At 46.4% G+C, this 21,278-nt stretch overlaps 1 protein-coding gene across 1 annotated transcript in view; it reads right to left on the bottom strand.

Annotated features, from left to right (window-relative positions):
• Positions 1 to 12,505, bottom strand: part of EEF1AKMT1 (EEF1A lysine methyltransferase 1) — a 215,432-nt gene extending 202,927 nt beyond the window's left edge. Inside the window, exon 1 of the mRNA XM_069639943.1 lies at positions 12,387 to 12,505. The gene's annotated coding sequence lies outside the window, so the exon portion shown is untranslated. The remainder of the gene's footprint in view (positions 1 to 12,386) is intronic.
• Positions 12,506 to 21,278: the final 8,773 nt, after the last annotated feature.

The following is a 21,278-nucleotide window of genomic DNA, read 5'->3' as shown; positions in this document are numbered from 1 at the left end:
GTGTTGATATCAGCTGGTTCCTGAGTTGTTGAGGTTAGCCTTACCTAGGATCAGAATCAGGTAGGCAGCTAAGGCACGTTAGGTTGCAGTGACTGAATGGGCCATGGATACACCTAGATTCAAAGGCAAGTGGACAGCTAAGATACCATGGAGTGCATAGACCAAAGGGGGCAAGGATTCATCTAGATTCAAGAGTCACATAGACAACTAAAACACAATGGAATGCATAGACTAAGGGGTGTGTGGTGTACTCTGTATCTAAGTGAGGGGCTAATTAGTCTAATTTTCTATGTGGGCAGGTGAAGTAGCTAAGTCTGTAGGTATGTCTGGATTAGAGAGTCGAATACAGCCAGGATTAGAATGCAGCTATCAGGGGCAGGCTAGATGCTACCATCAAGATTATAGTGGCAGGCAAAATACAGTTTTCAAGGGCACACTGAATAACGCTTTAAAAACAGCTTGCATGGGCAAGTTAAATGCAACTTTCAAGGCAGGAGCTTGCAGAATGGCGCCTCAGGCTACGAGGCAACGTCTGGCGTGGCAGTTAAATGCACATTTAAGCAGGATTGCCGGGGAGCGCATCCAGGTTACGAGTTTGTGCAGAGTGTAGGCATAGGTTGCAAGGTACAGGTTCATTATTAGAGTGAATGCAGGACTCGGTGCAGTCGGTATGTTCAGAGTGATCAGTGAGTTTAAAGAAGTGTCGGTGGTGACTGTGGGGCACAGAGGCGCGCTGCGCTTGTGAGTTGCAGGTAAGTTTCCTTTGGGACGATCGTGTAGGAAGGGCCAGGGGGTCTGGCAGATGGCTGATCGGCAAGTACAGGCACAGAACGGACAACAGCCTTATTCTCGTGGGCCTTCGTCGTTGTGGGCCGGCTACGCCTGCCGGCAACCAGTCAGGTTGAAGAAGGCAGGGGAGCCAATCAGGCGAGGGGGGATGCTGTTGGGGGGCCTGGTTAGGCTCTGGTGGCACCCAGGTGCGGGCGGGCGGCCATTTTGAAATGGATAGGTACCTCGTGTACCTTAATGGCAAATATGGTGGTGATGAACAACATTTAAGTTGTTTTGCCCATCAGAGGGACTTATTATCCAAATGCATCAGGATTTACAAAACGGATTCTGCGTGGGGCTTCAAGTCTGACCCACTTCATTGTTCGTATACCCCCATCTGCCTATATACCACCTGGCCTGACTACCTGACATGAACCCCAACTTATCTAGACAGTATTTCAAACGCATGATAACCCATACCCAGACCCTGAACGTGCACATGATCTCACTCTCCATGCCACGCAATCTCCCTCACTCCAGTTCGATCCCACTGACTCGTTTCCTCCCACCAGGCTACACTCTCCACACTAGCCCACCCCAGCTGAGGAGTACCCCTATCCAATAAGAGGACAGTAACCACCTGTTAGGCAGAAACCTGTGCAGTTCCCTTGGGGAACACTGCAAAAGATTTAAGACTACAGGTAGAGCAGTAAACCCCTTTGGTAGCAGTCTGTACCACCCAGATTTACCTGGTAGCTGTGGCTGAGCAGTCAGACTTCTCTCAAGAAGAGTTAGGCAGTATGCAAAGTATACACAATATGTACCAAAACACAATAGCACAAGCAACCACTGACCAGAGCTTGGTTTCAAAAGTATATAGTTATTTATTTAAAAACACATAAGAAAAACAAAAACACTCTAGCAAAAATATAGTAAACACTTCAAACACAGTTATAATGAAAGTAGATTCAATCCTTTCTCCTATCTAGACAACTCTAGGTTAACACCACTTAATTAAAACAGAGGTGAGTGCTTAACGTTAGATGACACTCTAGTAGTTTCCAAGAAAGGGAGAGAAAAAGCAGAAATGGGTTAAACACACCACTCTAAGGTCCAGAACACTTGCAATAGGCTCAAAGAAGCACAAAGTCACAGGTGAGCAAAAGTCACTAGGCAGGGCCCACTCTTAGAGTAGCCGGAGCGAAAATGTGCCCAAGATCACACTGTTAGTTAGAGATTCAAAGTCTTGCAAAGAGTCAAAAAGAGTTTAGAGTGGCTCAGAAAGTTTAGCCAAAGTGTCCCAGGCACTCCCAGGTTCGAAAGCCGGGGACTAAATCTACCCCGTACAGTCGGTGGCAAGGGAAGCCAGGCGGAACACAGTACCTTAAGCGGAAAGGATCCTCCAGCGGTGGCAGTTGTTCCAGGCAGTGGCAGCAGGGCTCGACGTCGGTCAGGGGAGAAGAAGTTCTCGCTGAAGAGCAGAAGAAGAGGGTCGTTGCACTGCCCGGGAAGAAACCAGCCGCGGAGTCCTCCGGTTAAAGGGTTGGTACCGACTTTCGCGGTATGGGGGTAAAGTGTGGTATTCCGGTTGCCGGGGTGCTTGGCACAGGCAAGGCGGCCACGAGATACCTCAAAGAACGGAAAGAAGGCGAAAACTGGTTGTCCCCACCAGTCAAGGGAAGGAGCCACTCCGTTAAGAGTTCTCCTCGGTCGTCGGGAAAAAGTGGTGAGACGGTTCAGCAGGGCTCCACCGGGTGGTGTCGTCGAAGCAGGTCGGCTCAGCTCTTCCCTCGTCGGATTCTTGGTCCTGTGGCGACTTCTGAAGTCCCAGTCCCCAAAGCCCTGCTTTTATGCAGCAAGCCCCCATTCACCCAGCCTAGCTGTCACTCAAACATGCTAAGTGGTGAGCCGGGCGGCTCACCACTTGGGCCAATCAGGACGGAGTGCGACTTGAGTTACCAAGGTAACTCAGTCCAGGGTGCCTAAATCCCCCTCCACCCCTCCTAAGTACCCCAGACAGAGTGGCACCACTTTGGAGGGCTTCTGTGGAGAAGCCCGCCAAAAGTGGAACAAAGGGCTCCACTTTGGGTCAGAGTTACAGAGGCGAACACCAACGCCATTTTAGAATCAAGTTTTGGCAAAAAGTCCCAACCGGAGTTATAAAAATAAATATATAAACCGGCGGTATGTTTAAGGCTACCGTAAATAAATAATTAAATGTGTTAGCCTAAAACAATGGGAAATCCCATAGGGAAATATTCGCGGTCGAATATAAAAAGTAGTTTCCACTGCCACCAGCCAAAACTCGATCAGGGGGGACGGAGACGTGCCCCCTCGACTAACAGACCCTGGGGCAATCGAATTGCCCCAGCCAGTACGTCCACAATATGATGGTTTGTACTGGTTCTGTTCAGGATTCAAGACTAGCAAAGTCTTTGGTGACTTTACATGCCCTGGGAGACAGTAGTCAGTCCCAGGGTATGGAGTCTATGTTGGGGAGTCCCTAGGACACCCCTGGGTCACGGCACAGAGGGTGCTGTGTGACCCACATCACAAAAATACATGAGGCCCTATGGAGTAAAAGACCCCATAGCCCATTCAACACGAGGTTTGTCCAAGATAACACACTTCAACATGTCCAAGAGTGAGGGTAAAAGAGTCTCACTCTTGGCAGGAGAAAAAAATTAAACCCCAGAAATCCAGCAAAGCTGCTGGGGGACTCACTAGGTAGGGAAATTCAGCCTAAACAGAGAATTCTCCCTAACACTCGCCCCCCCCAGACTAAGGGACAGGAGGATTTAATCCACTCCTGGATGAACCTCATACCTCTAGTCGATGATATACATCCTAGAGAGTCCCTCAGCATTTTGATGGTGACACCTTGACCTATGCTTAAGGGAAAACTCAAAGGTTTTCTTTTGTAAGCTAAAGGACCTACAAACCCTTTGAGGAACATCAGTCTTTTTGTTACAGGGGACCTGGTTGACCAGTCCCTCAGAAGTTGGTACAACTTCTGAACCTATGTTAGGCTTTTTGAAGGGGTCCTTATAAAGGATTCCCTTAGATCTAGAGGGGCCTCCAAGGTTCCTCACCACCTCTCTTGTGGGAGCAGGTTGGGTCTTAGGCCTCTTGGTTGGAGGGGTTGGGGTTAGGCAATGTACCTGCTTCCCCTTCCTCTTAGATCTACCCTTACCTATTTTAGGAGTTTCCCCCCTAATATTAGGAGTTGAGTTGGGGTCTTCAGTAGAAGGTCCAACAGTCTGAAGGTTTTTGGCCTTAGACTTTTCTTTTCTGGTTTTCCACCAGCACTGAGAATTACCAGTTCTCTCAGGTCCAGATAGGGGCCTAGTTGGTCTATCCACCTCTTCCTCAGAAGCAGGGGGAGTCAGAGACTCTGAGACTAGGGGAACAATGATGGAGCTTGGTTGGGGCTTCCATGTTCCTAGCATACTATCCTGAAATGTGCCTGGGCTAGAGGTCAACTTACTAACACCAGGGCTTGTAGTGGGGTTTTCAGTAGAGGGTCCCACAGGCTTAGAAGGGTCCTTCAAGGTAGCCTTTCTAGCCAATTTGGTTAAGTTCTGCTTCTCCATACTGGGAGGCCTGGGGGTATGGGACACTACTCCTAGAGTTCTTAGGTCATTCCCTAACAGGACCTTCCCAGGTACCTCAGCCTGAACACTGACAGGGATCCTTACTGTCATGTTGTTACATTGAATGAGGGCTGGTAGAATAGGAACCATTTGGACAGGGCCTCCAGACATCTTAGTGGGACCTTTGGGTGCTTTGGCCACATCCTCAGGTTGAAAGAAGCTTTCATCCACTACTGTTCTGCTGGCCCCAGTGTCTCTCCTGGCAGGAGTATCCTGGCCATTGACAAGAACACTGTCCACATAATACACCTTAGAGTTAACAGGTAGGGAGTTATACACAACCCTATTCTGGGGACTAACTAGACCCATAGGCTCTAAGTTTACAGTTGCTTGAAGACCCAAGGGTTCTTCAGCAAAGAGTTCAAAGTGGGCACTAGCCATCTGTACTTCATCCTCAGGAGTGAAGGCTAAGGAGACTGTGCTGATCCCTGCAGGTTTACCCTTGCACTTGGGATCTCCTTTGATATGGTCAGTACCCTGACAGACATAGCATTGTCCAAATGCTCTCTGGAAGGGTGGCTTGTTCTGACCTCCTTCTGGCTTGTGGCCAGAAGGTATAGTAGCCTGATTAGGTTTCCCATGTGGCTTACCCTGGTTATTTTGTGGTTTGGGGCCCTCTTTGGGATAGGAATTATTAGAATTCTCTTTGGAGTCTTTTTTAGGCTGTTTCTCCCCATCCTTCTTCTGAGTTACCCCAGAATCCTTGTGAGTGGCCCTGTTGGCAACCCACAAGTCAGCAGCCTTAGCTAGTTTCCGGGAATCCAATTCCCTGGAATCAGCCAAGTGTTGTCTGAGCTCAGGAGAGCAGGCATCATAAATAGTCTCCAACATAACCAAATTCTTCATACCTTCATAAGTGTTCACCTTGTAACCCTTAATCCATCCCTCTAAGTTTTTCAAACATTCACTCACCCAGGTAGCCCAAGGGGTACCATCATGCTTTTTGAGGTTCCTAAACCTCTTAAGATACTGGGAAGGGGTCTTCCCAAACCTAGCTATCAAAGCTAGTTTCACACATTCATAGTCCTTCCTATCCTCCTCCCCCATCTCCATTACCACATCAGTTGCAACAGGGGGAAGCCTAGAGAACAACCAGGTGAGTAAGTCATTTCCTGTGATGTTCTGGAGCCCATGATTATATTCAAACAGAGACAACCAATCCAACACATCCAACTTAGGCTCATACATACCAACCAATTCTTTAGGCATCCGGGGTCTTTTAGGACTGGAACTTCTAGAGGAGCCAGAGAGAGAAACATTCTCAACAGATAATTTCTTCATTTCTAAGTCATACTTGAGCTCCATTTCCCTTAGCCTTAGTTCTTTGTCAGTTTGAGCATTAAGTTTCTTATACTCCAATTCTAGCTTCATTTTCTCCAGTTCAAAGTACTGAGGACTAAATGTGGGACCTGGTAAAGGTCCAGTAGGCACAGCAGGTAGAGCAGGCAGAGGCCTAGGGGGGACAGTTACAACAGCCTCACCCTCCTCTTCTGACTCTTCCTCAGAAACATCAACATTTTGCTCCATGTTAACTTCAACACTGTCATCTACAGTTGCTGGAGTGGTAGGTTCCTCTGAACCATCACCCAGACTTTGGTTAGCTAACAATCTTTCAATCAGCTCCATTTTCTTGCCCTTAGTCAGGAGATCCTTATGTTTACAGAGCATTCTTAAACAATCAGCAGTTTTGGCTGCCAGGGACTCTTGACTATAGCTTTCTATAACTGACATGTTAGAGGTTTTACTTTTTCAGTGCTAAGCTTTGTGGTTAGTTGCACTAAGGTATCTAAAGCACAATAAAATGTATACTCAATACAAATCCCACCGCTGTACACCAGTGTTAGGCAGAAACCTGTGCAGTTCCCTTGGGGAACACTGCAAAAGATTTAAGACTACAGGTAGAGCAGTAAACCCCTTTGGTAGCAGTCTGTACCACCCAGATTTACCTGGTAGCTGTGGCTGAGCAGTCAGACTTCTCTCAAGAAGAGTTAGGCAGTATGCAAAGTATACACAATATGTACCAAAACACAATAGCACAAGCAACCACTGACCAGAGCTTGGTTTCAAAAGTATATAGTTATTTATTTAAAAACACATAAGAAAAACAAAAACACTCTAGCAAAAATATAGTAAACACTTCAAACACAGTTATAATGAAAGTAGATTCAATCCTTTCTCCTATCTAGACAACTCTAGGTTAACACCACCTAATTAAAACAGAGGTGAGTGCTTAACGTTAGATGACACTCTAGTAGTTTCCAAGAAAGGGAGAGAAAAAGCAGAAATGGGTTAAACACACCACTCTAAGGTCCAGAACACTTGCAATAGGCTCAAAGAAGCACAAAGTCACAGGTGAGCAAAAGTCACTAGGCAGGGCCCACTCTTAGAGTAGCCGGAGCGAAAATGTGCCCAAGATCACACTGTTAGTTAGAGATTCAAAGTCTTGCAAAGAGTCAAAAAGAGTTTAGAGTGGCTCAGAAAGTTTAGCCAAAGTGTCCCAGGCACTCCCAGGTTCGAAAGCCGGGGACTAAATCTACCCCGTACAGTCGGTGGCAAGGGAAGCCAGGCGGAACACAGTACCTTAAGCGGAAAGGATCCTCCAGCGGTGGCAGTTGTTCCAGGCAGTGGCAGCAGGGCTCGACGTCGGTCAGGGGAGAAGAAGTTCTCGCTGAAGAGCAGAAGAAGAGGGTCGTTGCACTGCCCGGGAAGAAACCAGCCGCGGAGTCCTCCGGTTAAAGGGTTGGTACCGACTTTCGCGGTATGGGGGTAAAGTGTGGTATTCCGGTTGCCGGGGTGCTTGGCACAGGCAAGGCGGCCACGAGATACCTCAAAGAACGGAAAGAAGGCGAAAACTGGTTGTCCCCACCAGTCAAGGGAAGGAGCCACTCCGTTAAGAGTTCTCCTCGGTCGTCGGGAAAAAGTGGTGAGACGGTTCAGCAGGGCTCCACCGGGTGGTGTCGTCGAAGCAGGTCGGCTCAGCTCTTCCCTCGTCGGATTCTTGGTCCTGTGGCGACTTCTGAAGTCCCAGTCCCCAAAGCCCTGCTTTTATGCAGCAAGCCCCCATTCACCCAGCCTAGCTGTCACTCAAACATGCTAAGTGGTGAGCCGGGCGGCTCACCACTTGGGCCAATCAGGACGGAGTGCGACTTGAGTTACCAAGGTAACTCAGTCCAGGGTGCCTAAATCCCCCTCCACCCCTCCTAAGTACCCCAGACAGAGTGGCACCACTTTGGAGGGCTTCTGTGGAGAAGCCCGCCAAAAGTGGAACAAAGGGCTCCACTTTGGGTCAGAGTTACAGAGGCGAACACCAACGCCATTTTAGAATCAAGTTTTGGCAAAAAGTCCCAACCGGAGTTATAAAAATAAATATATAAACCGGCGGTATGTTTAAGGCTACCGTAAATAAATAATTAAATGTGTTAGCCTAAAACAATGGGAAATCCCATAGGGAAATATTCGCGGTCGAATATAAAAAGTAGTTTCCACTGCCACCAGCCAAAACTCGATCAGGGGGGACGGAGACGTGCCCCCTCGACTAACAGACCCTGGGGCAATCGAATTGCCCCAGCCAGTACGTCCACAATATGATGGTTTGTACTGGTTCTGTTCAGGATTCAAGACTAGCAAAGTCTTTGGTGACTTTACATGCCCTGGGAGACAGTAGTCAGTCCCAGGGTATGGAGTCTATGTTGGGGAGTCCCTAGGACACCCCTGGGTCACGGCACAGAGGGTGCTGTGTGACCCACATCACAAAAATACATGAGGCCCTATGGAGTAAAAGACCCCATAGCCCATTCAACACGAGGTTTGTCCAAGATAACACACTTCAACATGTCCAAGAGTGAGGGTAAAAGAGTCTCACTCTTGGCAGGAGAAAAAAATTAAACCCCAGAAATCCAGCAAAGCTGCTGGGGGACTCACTAGGTAGGGAAATTCAGCCTAAACAGAGAATTCTCCCTAACACCACCCAACACTCGACCTTGTAACCCACCTCCAACCCTAGCCAGCCTTGCCAGCTGAACTCTAGAAATCATAGAATGACCTCAAGAACTAGGCCCAGTAGGGTCACTATCCCTACTTTTACCCCTTCAAACAGCAAAAGGAACGCATACCACAACTGCAGAACAACCTACCTCTCTGCTAAGGCTGCCAAGCATCGCATTGCCAACACTAAGGACAGGCTTCTCCAAACCTCTAGCTGTAACTGATACACCATGGAATCTAGTTTACTTGATACAGCACATTGTCCAACGACAGGCACCACAGGTGCCCACGTGCCTAACAGCATTAGCAAATAGATCCAGGGGCCCTCATCAATGCCAGATCCCTCCCCGCACATGCCCTTGACATTCCAGACATAATCACCACCAATAATCTTGACTACATTGCGATCACAGAATCGTGGCTCCACGTGGAAGCAGGCCCTGCCCTGGCTTTAGCTGTCCCAGAAAACGACATGATCTTCAGGACGGATAGACCCACGGCGAAAGGAGGGGGGGGGTAACTATCATTGCGAAAAACACCTTTAACATTAAAGAGCTACTGAATTCCTCTCTACTCTCTGACTAATTACTTTCAGTGAAAATTGCCCTACGCTGACAGCCACATTGAATATTCACTTGATCTACACACCCCCTGGCCCAATACTCTCATTCGAGGATGATGCAGCCCAACACTTCTCGATCATTACCAAACCTAGTTCCCAAACTCTTCTTTTGGGTGACTTCAATTTAGGCTTTAACGATCCTAAGGATAAGAATGCACTATCCCTCGCCAACACTATCTCGGCACTAGGCTTCTTGCACCGGATCAAGATCCCCACACATACTAAAGGGTGTATTCTTGATTGGCTAGCTGACCTTAACTGTAGTACTGACATAACTTCCAATGCCCATTGTCCATGGTCAGACCATCACCTCATCACCTTCAATATCATCAAAAACTCAGGGTCTATCAACCTCACATTAGTGGCACCAGCTGCTCTATCCAGAAACGAACGAAACATTACAGTAAACAATATCCTACCACTACTGTGCCCCATCATGGCACACGAAGACATAGGAACTAACGACCCCTCCACTATGGTTGACCTCTACAACCAAACTGTACTGGCAGCCATTGACAAAATAGCTCCTCTCTCCATATGCAAAGCTAAACCAGTAGCTCACCTCAACTTGTGGTTCATGCCGACTTTAAAAGCTCTGAGAAGTTCTAAGAGAACGGCTGAGGTTAACTGGAAAAAATCACCAACTGAACTAAACAAAGCAAAATTCGCTAATGCAGCTAATAATTCCAAACAGGCTATCTTCCAAACAAAAAGCTCCTCCTACAATGAGAGAATAACAAATTCCAAATCAGGAACAAAGGAACTCTTTGCTATGCAGATTGAACTAGCGTCCCTTGTACCACCATTAGAAGTCTTCAACAAAGACACAAGCTGATGTACCAACATCCAGAAAGCACTCTCTGATAAAATTGTGCTCCTACAAACCAAAATTGAATTAAAGAATGATCACTACCCAACCAACTCATCGGACTACTACTCTTGTGGGTAATAACACTGTTCCACAATTCGAATTCCCACCCGTCTCCAATTCAGAAGTTCTAAAAATCATCACCAGCCTCTAACCGGCAAGGTGCCAAGGTAAACCATGTCCGGCAGCGGTCATCAAGGACTGCGCATCTGAGCTAACTCCCTTCATTACAAGTCTAATCAATGCCTCCTTTGAAAACAGTACTGCCAAACCAATCTTAAAAATGCATGGGCACTCCCTCTACTAAAAAAGCCCTCGCTTGACCCCAACATACCGACAAACTATCGACCTATTACAACAGTGCCTTTCCTACTCAAAATACTAGATAGAGTAGCGTATCTCCACATCCAAAATTACTTGGAAGCTAACAACCTCCTTGGCCTACGACAATCTGGCTTCCGCCAACACATGGGACGGAAATAGCACTTCTAGACTTGAACATTCAAATGGAAGAGTTCAAAGACAATGCCAAATTAGCCCTGCTCCTCCTACTCGACCTCTCTGCAGCATTTGATCTGGTCAATCATAAAATACTATGTAGACATCTAGCATCAGCGGCCCGCTTCTCACCTAAAGACATTCAGTGGATACAATCATTCCTCATGGACAGAACAATGAGAGTCTTTTTCCCAGAGTGCAGCAGCACAGCCAAACCCGGTCACATGTGGTGTACCACAAGGCTCCTGTGTCTCACCGACTCTATAATATTTGTACAAAACCCATATTTGACCGCCTCGACGACTTGTGTGTCACCTACACTAACTATACAGTTCCCATCTCTGGCTCTCATAAGATTGATTCAGCCTCTCTCAACGCTATCTATCTAACAATCCAAACCTGGATGGCCCACCATGGTTTACGCTTGAACAATGAAAAGGCTGAACGTCTCCTGCTAGGTTCCCAATTCCGTCTTAATAAACTTGATGACTCCTTTAAAGCCTTCAACATAGATGGCAGCATCATAAAGGTCTCTAAAGAAGTAAAAACTCTAGGTTTCTACCTGGACTCATCCCTTACTTTAACCAAACAAGTCAATGCCACTGCATCAGCACCAGCCTACACATCTAAACAAATCAATGCTTGCAGACCCTTTCTGTCTCCTGACAGTTGTATCACAATGGCCAGAGCACTCAGACTGGACTACTGCAATGACCTCTACGCTGGCACGAAGAACCACAATATCATAAAACTGCAGGTGATACAAAACAACGCCCTTAGAGCAGCCCTAAACATACCTAAAAACTCTCACATTTCCACGACAAGAAGGAATGCCCATTGGCTACCTGTTCAAGAGCGCATCGTCTTCAAAGCTCTCACCCTGACACATAAAGGCCTACATAAGTCAGCTCCTACCTACCTTGCAGACAAAGTCTCTAGATCCCAATCGAACAGGCCCATGCATTCAGCACACTTGCATCTGCTAGCCACACTGAGATTCAAATTACAGAAAGCGGGGGGAAGCAGCTTCCCAACAATAGCTGCTAGACAGTGGAACACCCTACCAGCCAAATTACGTTCTGAAGACCCTTTCTGGACTTTCCGAAAACAATTGAAAACCCGACTTGTTACACAGGAAACATGTAACTAAATCATGTTCCTCAGTCAGTAAGATAGCTACAGAAGTAACACTCATTCCTAAGATTATGTAATATACTAGATCATGTCATCATACTATCTGTCATGTATAAATGCAACTCTGTAAATACTGTATTATTTACTTTCATCCTCTGTAAGAACAGCGCCTAGATGCCTCTGGGTTAGGGACGCTATACATATTGCAAAATAAATAAATAAATCTGTGGATTACTACTTATTTGAACCACAAATGTGCCATTTAAAACAACTGTATTACAAGGATACAAATAAACGTTTGCAACAGATTACAAGCAGCGTATGTGTACTTTCTCCTATATAGTATGCTTTCTACACAACTGTTGGTTCAGAGTTAGCAGGAGAATAAATAATAAGAGCTTGAGTGGCAATGTGTCCTTGTATTAAGAATAATTTTCAAACACTGAGTGCATGGCCTGTCACCAACAGTAGGACACACTTAGGTAATACCATTCTAAAATGGGGTGTTCTGGAAGTCTTCTCAAAAGGGCACGTATTCATGTTCCATCTTTCCTGGTTAACCATCACAAAAGAGGCGCTGCAAAGACATGTTCCACCACTGTGCGACAAGCACTACAGAAATCCGATCCAACATTGGGCGTTTTATTTACAACATCTCTAATATTATAAAAACAACCCTGGTGGCCAACCCTTACAGTGAAAGGCGTACCTCAATCTTTAATATTGTGTTGAAGGCAGCAAAAACACAAAGCCGCCTTTAGAGACCTGAGTGTGCCACTGTACTTAGGGGACGATTGAAACGCTGCATCGGGCATAGGCAGACCTTTACGTCAACACCAAGCCTGTAAAATCCTACCTGATCCTCCGAATCCTCATCAGTCCCAAGCTGGGTGCGGCTCAGGGGATGCAGTGTGTCGTCTCTGGAACATTCAGTGCTTTGGCTCCTGTACCCACCTGGCACAGGGCAGTCTCATCTCGCTGTGCCTTGGCAGTAAGCCCCAAAAGCAGCGAGTTTCCAAGAAGAGAAGCAGGGGGGGAGGTGGGGTGGGAGAAGAATAGAGGGCGAGCGAGCAGGGGCACTCAAAGTGGACTTCCAGCAATGCCAATCCGCCCTGCCCACAGAGACCTTGCTAAACTCTGCTGTCTGTTGTTTAGTGGCTGGAATGGAAAGAGCATGAGAAAAAATATGAATGTTTTCCAGAAAGAGGAGGTGCCACGAGCATTTACTAGGAGTCTCGTCCAAACGCTGTAACAGCATGTTCGGACCACCTGCCTCAGTGTTGCTCCCTGTATCGCCCAAGCAAAAAAACAAGCCACCATCGTGGCAGCTTAACAAAACTATCCCCCAATTGATCTGCGAATCAAAACAAGCTCGCAAAATTCAAATTACTTTAGCTACTTGAAACAATTTATCATTTTATTTGGAAGCTGCATGGTATATTTACCATTCCGAGATGGCCAACTTGTTTCCATAGAGCTTCCTTAGAGACAGTCATCCAAGATGGCTGCCTCCATGATAGAGCTCACACAAAATCAAAGAGTTCCGATATGGGCAGGAATGGGTGGGATTAGCCATAGAGATTACATTGCGTAGGGGCAGGGAATGGGATTGATTACAACTGTGTATCCCTCCTCAAATATCATCTAAATTGGAAAAGCATTACAGACCCTCATTCAAAGTCCATATTTGAAGCTCTTAACAGTTTCGGCTTTTAAGGTAGCGCTTTCAGCCCCACCTAATAGCCCAAACTAAAAAGGAATACCAAGGAGGACACGAAACACCCCATTACGCAGTATTTCTAGGTCTGGATTGCTATGTGTAGTGGGCAGTAGTCTGTTGTGGTGATGCCACCACTATGTCTTGTCTACGTGATCGTCTGGCTTCAGGGTGTCCCCTGGAGCCCTGAGCACCCCACAACATTGGCATAGAGGAAAAAAGACTCTGCGGGACTGTGGCAGGGAGTGCAGTGATTAAGTCTGACTCTCGCCCCCCAGAACGAGCCACCACCCATGACTCTGGTGCAAACGACACAGCTGTATTCTGACCAGCTGGAGAAAACTGAAAGACCATTAGTGAGTAGGGCGGCAGGTGCCTTCAGTCTGGTGTTCGTGTGTCGCTGCAGGTCCGTGAATAACTGTGCTGCCCTGTGCTGTGTGGCGGGCGGAGGAAACTGTTGCCGAGAAGAGGATGATGTAACATTCGAGGGCCGAGCAAGAAACCAGGATCTCCAACCTGTTTGAAGAGCTGAGCGTTTGTGGTGAAATCGGGTTGTCATCGTGCATTCAAGAGTACCGTTGCCCAGAACATGTTGAGGTAGAAGTTAACATGGGCCGAAGAAAATGGAGCAATGATGTGTGCGTTGGTGGTGTAGAGCATCCGGAGTACAAATGTAACAAGATGGATGTAAAGATGGGCCTAAGTGATGAAAGCGCCCTCTGCTTCTTTCTACCAAGAAGCAGACGCAAAACCTATTTGCATTCATTTTGGGGTCCCACAGTGATCATGTACCTCGCCATATATATATAATTTGTTCAGAGTCCCTTTTTTTGCTATGTTAGCCCACGAGGGGGTAAACTTCACAAATTACGCTGATGATACTCAGTGTCTGATCCCCTTGTCTGGCAATCATACACAGGATGAAATTTTGATTAATATGATCTATGGTATTATTGCGACCTGGATGGTGACTAACAAACCTGCACTGAATAAGGGTAAAACAGAGCTGGTGGTGGTTGGCTGTCCTCATGCGATCCAGAAATTAGGCCCCATGTATGACAGTTTTGAGATTGGTGGGATAAAAAGTATCCCGTCAAAAAAGTCAAAACACTGGGGGGTCAACTTTGAGCGACATCTTACTATGGAACCGCATGTCACTGGGATTGTGGCTTCATGTGCGTATTATACAAAAGTACTTGCACACATTAGGCCTCTTATTTCACAACCCAATGCAGAGACCCTGGTCAGAGCAATTTTTGGCTCAAGAATAGATTACTGTTCCAGCCTACTAATGGGTATCAATAAATCGCTCTGCAAAAGACTACAGGTTTCGCAAAATGGCGTTGTTAGGGCTGTTATGGGCCTTTCTAAAAGAGATCATGTCGCCTCCGCTAGAAGTGCTCTTCATTGGCTGCCGATTGAAGCAAGAATTTGCTTTGGCCTCCTGGTCATTACGCAAAAGTGTAGACAGGGGAAGATGCCGGGTTACCTCCAAGCCTTGCATGTGAATAAAACCAACAGTAGAACATTAAGGTCAAGCAAGCAGGATCAGTTGATGATCCCTAAATGTAAAACAGAGAAAGCCATTAATGGAGCCTTCTATGCCTGTGTCCCCCGAGGGCATGGAATGACCTACATCTGGAGCTAAGAAGCATAGAAGCTATAGAGGTCTTCAAAAATAAACTGAAGACATTTCTGTTCTCCTAATGTCTGTAATAGAGGACTGCAGTTACTCCTGACTAGCTGATGCACCCCCCTGAATTTATGTTTAATGTGTCTTTTGTTTTTGTCAAGCGCCCTTAAGCCTCTGGGTCCATGGTCTGCGCTATGTAAATTGAATAAAGTAAAAGTAAAGTAAAGCAGAGAAGAAATCATTAAAGGCACATTAGTTTCCAAAGTACTGTGCAGCAGTGAACGAATTATGCAGTGGCCGTTCAGAGATTCTACATGTTTGTTCGGAGGAAGAAGACTTGTTAGCAGCACATTTGAGGGTCTGCTTGATATGCTAGGAAATTCTGAATGTTCCAGGAAATAATTACTTGATTACCTTGAAGGAACTGGATCCGAATCTATCGAACGTTTTCAAGGAAATCGCATTTAAACAAGCAAATAAAAACTAGGGTTCTGGCGAATGTATTGTATTATCTCTTGCTGTTGGCATCAGATGTTGTTATTTGGCAGTATATAAAGATCTGCGTCCAGAACATTTATGTGGGCAGTAGAAAAATGTATTGTTTGGAGAATACGACTTACATAGGAAATATATATGTGTTTGTGTGTGATTTGAGATTCTGTCTTACTTTGACAGTGATCAGCAAAGGGTTGAATATTGCTCATGGGAACTTGGCGAGTTTGCATCCAGGCAATGTATCCTGTGATTAGTAAGTGTGCCTTTCATAAATGTGTATGTTTGGCAATATTATATGTTTAGCAAGGGGGACAATAGGAGAGTTTTAAGGTGTTTATGTTCTTCGTAGTGTTTACTGAGATACTGCTTACTCATACTGTAAGCGGTGAGTGAACTGTTAGGCTGGTGAGATTATATATGCCTTAGCTTAGCGAATTAGATTGTTGAAGTCAAGTGTTGTTCGGTGTACATATCATGACATTTCACATATTACGGGGTGTGGCTCATAATAGTATGCAAATCTTTTTGCTTTTAGTTTTATTTAACACTCCCTCACAAGTTTACTTTCCTTTTAAAGCACCGGTTCTCCCGGCCTGCCACGTTTGACTGAGCTCCACCTACTCGCACGCATGCTACCCCGTAGCGATTATATTTTAATTATTTATTACCTTTTAAATTGTCATTTCCTTGTATGTCAGGCACTGGCAGAGGGTGCCTGGCCTCCATCCTACACAAAGGCTCGGCTCGGGTGTGCAGGTCTTTCTTTGCTTTCTGATTGACACACAAGCTAGTGGGGGTAGTCTGCCTTCACTGTCTAGTAGTAGGAGCCGATTGGCTCTGGTAATACGGAATTTAGCTTATGTGTCGTTTCAGCAGACAGAGCAGCGATCGAGTGCAGAGGGTGAGGGCTTGTCGTGCCGAAGTACACCAAAGTTAAGCCCGTCTGGGTCTGTCTGGGGCAAGGACAGGTCAGACGGGCCGGGGACCATGGTGGGTAAATTGCACTCTAGGGAATCCCTGCTTGATCTACGACCTATAGGCACTATTCTGCCAATAATGGCACTGCAGCATGCGCAGAGTATAGCCTACTGAACTCATTTCTTATGAAGTTGCAGTCTTTACCTACTCATGCTATGTTTATTCATGACCTTCTGTCGGAAGGTTCTTGGGATGTAGGATTTGTGACAGAAACATGCCTATCAGAAGTATCTGCCCCAGCCCTTGTCCAGTCACTTCCAACTGATTACAATATCATTAGTTTGGACTGTTTATCTCCCCACCCTGGTGGGGTGGGAGGGGTGCGTGTTGCAGTCATTTTTAGAAGTACCCTTCAGTTTTCTGTGATTCCACTAGATCATAAACTGAAGATGGAAGCATTATTAGTTCGCCATATGGTGTCAACATCAAGTGCCTTGCATTTCTTAGTGGTGTACCGGCCACCTGGTCCCTATGAAACATTCTTGAATCCATTCTTAGACCTGGAGGCTGCTCTTCAGGTCAAATATGCGAAACTGGTGGTGCTTGGCGATTTTAATACGCGATTTAACTGTCCTATTTCACCCACATTAGCACAGTTTTGCGTGGCGTTGCTGGATCTGGGCCTCCATCAATCTATAGCCGAGGCTACTCACAAGAAGGGTGGGATTTTGGACTTGTTTTTTTTTCTCAGTGGTAGATAGTATTGCGGCTATGTCATTTAAGCAAGTGATCTGGTCTAACCATAGCCTTATTTCCTTTTAAGATAAGGAGGTTGGCAGTACCTAGCAAAGTATCACCGGCGCTGATGAAGAGATGTAACTGGTGCTCGGTGGTGTCATAATGGTGTTATGAAGGCCTTGTGATTAACAGATAGGTAAAAAATATCCACTAACCTGGATAAAACTAAGCAGCCGATGGTGAGAAATCTCCCTGAGAATCCTGTACACCTCGACCGTAGCTAAGGCACAGAGGGGACAGAGGACCCAAGGAAACCCTCTGGGGAAGAAAACCCTGGACACAGGAATTGGGAGCGATGTGTTTCTGGCTTCAGTAGTGGAACCGGAAGAGTTGTCTCATGCTTTAACCCTCGCGTCTTGGTGGATGTCCTGGACTGCTGTCACTTCAGAGGTAATTGAGAGCAAGGAGACAGGAGGTTAATGTATATAACCTGTGTTGTTGTTGTATCTGTGTCAGCGCAACCGGCTGAGATCCGGAAGCCGCGGCGGGTTGAAATGTGCAGGAGCCTGCAGCGATCGGAGCAAAGGAGAGGGTAAGTCTGACAGCAGCGAAGGAAGGGCTAAACAGTAGCGCGGGGAAACGCTTACCGTTCCTTGAATGTTGTTACTTCTGTCGGAAGCCTGAAAGATGGACAGAGGAGAAAGGCTGTCTCCGGCTGCACCCGTTCGTATCGGCCACAAAAAAGGGACGAGAGTCCTAATGTAAATAGAAGGGAAAGAACGAGTCACAGTACCTAGACGCGAACTGTCGAGCATCAGATGCTGGAGTAGCGACACGCGGCTCCATAGTCCTCCGTTGCTGATAAGCGGGACGCAGCGTGCGTTGAGCGGGGACTCCCGCATAGGCTAGTAAGTTGGAAGGATTAACAGTGGGAGGAAATGCGGTGGCCATCTTGGGAGAAGAACTTGGAGTAGGAAGGATGCAACATAGTCCCCTGCGGCGCAGCCAAGACCAGCGCCAGAACGGAGACATGACAGGTGGACCCTCGAAGCCTACTGTTGTTAATCTTGGACAAATGTAAGGGCTCCACTAGTATTCATTTGTCCTCCGTTTTGCTTATTTATAAAGAGGTAGCTGATCAGGTAGCCCCGCTGAAATTGATGCAGGCACGCAGGACTCCTTCTGAGCCTTGGTTCACCGGCCATCTGAAAACCTCTTAATTGCTTGTGAGGCAAGCGGAGCATAAATGGCGGCGATCTTATGGCTTTGTCCGAGAAAGCCACATTGCGATCAATTGTCAACAGTTACCATAAAGACATCCTGTCTTCCAAACAAGCATTTTTTATCCAGAAAGTGGAATGTGCATTGAACCAGCCCAAGGAACTTTTTTTCGGTGGTGGAATAATTCTCGTCTACTTTCCACTTTACCTCAGGGGTCCGGCCCACTCAGGAATTATGTGATTCCCTTTCTGATTCCTTTATTTCTAAAGTAGAAAACATTCAGCAAACTATCTTTATGAGGAGGCCTTTTAGAGCAATCTCATTCCCTCTGACGCCCACTGAGAATATCACACATGTGTGGTCAGATTTCCCTATTTTCTCAGCAGATGACGCTGCACAGGCTGTTTGTCAGCTTAAGTCAGCTGCCCCCTATGACCAATTCCGTTGGCTATGGTAAAAAAAAACTATGCCAGTCATGCTGCCTTTTGTCACTAATGCTGTGAACCATGCTTGTCAGTCAGGCTCAATTGCAGCTGAACTGAAACAAGCAACAGTCCTCCTCCTATTGAAGAAACTGTCCCTGGACTCATCAGTGTTAGCTAATTTTCACCCGATTTCCTTTCGCCCTTTCTCTATGAAACTACTTGAATTACGGGTTTCACCTATGCGCTCCTCTTTTTTGGAAACATCCTTATTCTTTGACTTCTTTCGGTCTGGATTTTGCCCGGGGCAGGGCACAGGGAGTGTCCTGGTGTCTGTGGTTGATGATCTAACTATGTTGGTGGAGTGGGGGCCCTGATTCTGTTAGATCTGTCAGCCGCCTTCGACACTGTCGACCACTCCATCCTGATCTCCATGCTAGTTACTGGCCTCTGCAGGTCTGTCCTGGCATGGTTCACCTGTTTTCTGTCTGAGAGGAGCCGTTCACTGTTGGTTTCACCTTCTCTATATACAGCATATGCCCTCACCTGTGGTGTTGCTCAAGGCTCTGCCTTGTCCCTCATGCTTTTTAATATCTATGTTCAATCGGTAGTTCGCCTGATCCGCTCCCATGGGTTCAGGTGTTACTACCACACCGATGATATCCAGGTGCTGGTCCAACTGGACCAGGCTGGGCGGTCGTCAGGGCTGTGCAAATGTCTTTCTGCAGTGGGAGAGTGGATGAATGCAAACTGGCTGAAACTGTACGGGGACAAGATGGAAGTCCTGGTGCTGGGTTCTCCTGGATCTTTTCTTTGGACTCGCTCACTGGCCTTCAACACTTGGTGAGCTTCCTGTCCCGGTGATGGTTATCAGAAATCTGCGGGTGCTGCTTTCATCCTCTATTTCCATGTGTCCGCAGGTGAGTGCAGTATGTAAGACGGGGACACTTTCTGCTGAGAGTCCTTCGGAAGGTACTCCCCTTCCTTCCTTCCTCCCCGCCTGCTGGTATTATCCTTATTAATAACTAGTCATATAGACTATTGTAATGCTCCGTTCCTGGCTCAACCCTTGGGTACCATTCATCGATTACAGTTACCTCAAAATTTGGCATCTAGAGTAGCCACTAATTCTTTGTACGGAGTCCATATTATCCCTGTGCTTCGTGCCTTGGATTGGCTCCCGATAGCTCAAAAAATTAAATTCAAGTCACTTAGCCTGGTTCATCGGGCCCTGCATGGACATGGGGCTGAATACCCTAGGGAAAAATTCCATTGTTACATCCCAGTTAAGTCACTTCGCTCCAGTGAGGCTAATCTGTTCGTCATTCCCAAAATTCGACTGTCCCAAGTGGGAGGCCATCCTTTTTCTTTTGCGGCCGCCAAACTGTGGAATGAAACTGCTTGTGGCCTTGGAGGGATGGAAAATCGCCTCCTTTTCCGGCGGGCCTTGAAAACATTTCTGTTTTAGTTCACTAATGCGGGCTGTGATCTGGGAATCTTCGCGCCATGATGCCCTTTGGGTGAACGTACACGTTAGAAAAGTCAGTAACATGACATAACATGGCCACGTAGGCCAGCAAGGGGACATTATGCGCGTGAAGTTAGTGATGTTTTATGTGCGCTGGCGTCTTGTATTTGACACGATTGCGTGTTTAAGTGGTGACTCAACCAGTTCATTTTACGGCCTGCCATGAGGGCATTATGCGCGGTTGTATATATGTATGTGTGTATGTATACAGACTTACAAAACGCAGCTATGGTCCGAAGGCATCAAGGTGCTAACACACAACTGTTAGGGAAGAGGAAGGCAACTCATTTAGAACTCAAAAAATGTGTGTTTAAATGGCGTTTTCCTTGTTTTTCGTATTAGGAAATATTTTTCTTTACTTTTTGTGAACTTATGATTAGAAGGAAGGGAGTCTGATGTGAAGTAGTTTCTGTTTTCTTTGTTTTATCAAGCATTATTTCTCCAGTTTTACATTTTGTACTTCAACATCAACAATAAATCAAATTAATTTAACATAATCAGTTACCTACAACACAATAAGCAAATAATAATAAGACAAACAATGGAGAACACCTCAAGGCTAAATATACAATGAGATTCCAGGGTTTCGGGTGATGAATGGCTAGCGCATGAATTTACAGCCATTATACGACCAAGCCTCCTGAGGTTGGCCCTCTTTAACAGGTCTGGGATTATAATCTTTTTGTAAATACAACAGTGGGGTCTCAGAGGAGTGAAATGTTGCACAGAATTTGAGGCTTGTGGTACATCTGTTCCCTGTCCTGCACATATGTTATGAAGGGCACCCTCCTGTCTAAGCATTTGACACGTGTCGGTTAATATTGCTGAGATCTTTTCCATAGCTAGTGTGCCCCAAATCTTTATCCACCAGCATGCTATAGGGGGAACCTCAGGCATCTTCCACATCTGAGCTATAGTCCGGCGTGCCGCATTCAGCAGCTGAGTCATCAATGTCGCTATATATCTCGAACACTGGGTATTTACTCATCCGGACTGCCCAGAACTACCACCAGAGTGTCCATGGGAGTTGAATACTGCTAATGCCATTAATCCTAGCCAGGATTTCCTTCCCATAT

Source organism: Ambystoma mexicanum, chromosome 7q (genome assembly GCF_040938575.1).
Source record: "Ambystoma mexicanum isolate Mex_15411 chromosome 7q, UKY_AmexF1_1, whole genome shotgun sequence".
NCBI lineage: Eukaryota > Metazoa > Chordata > Amphibia > Caudata > Ambystomatidae > Ambystoma > Ambystoma mexicanum.
The sequence above is the reverse complement of the archived record's forward strand: the minus strand, read 5'-3'. Positions and strand labels throughout refer to the sequence as shown.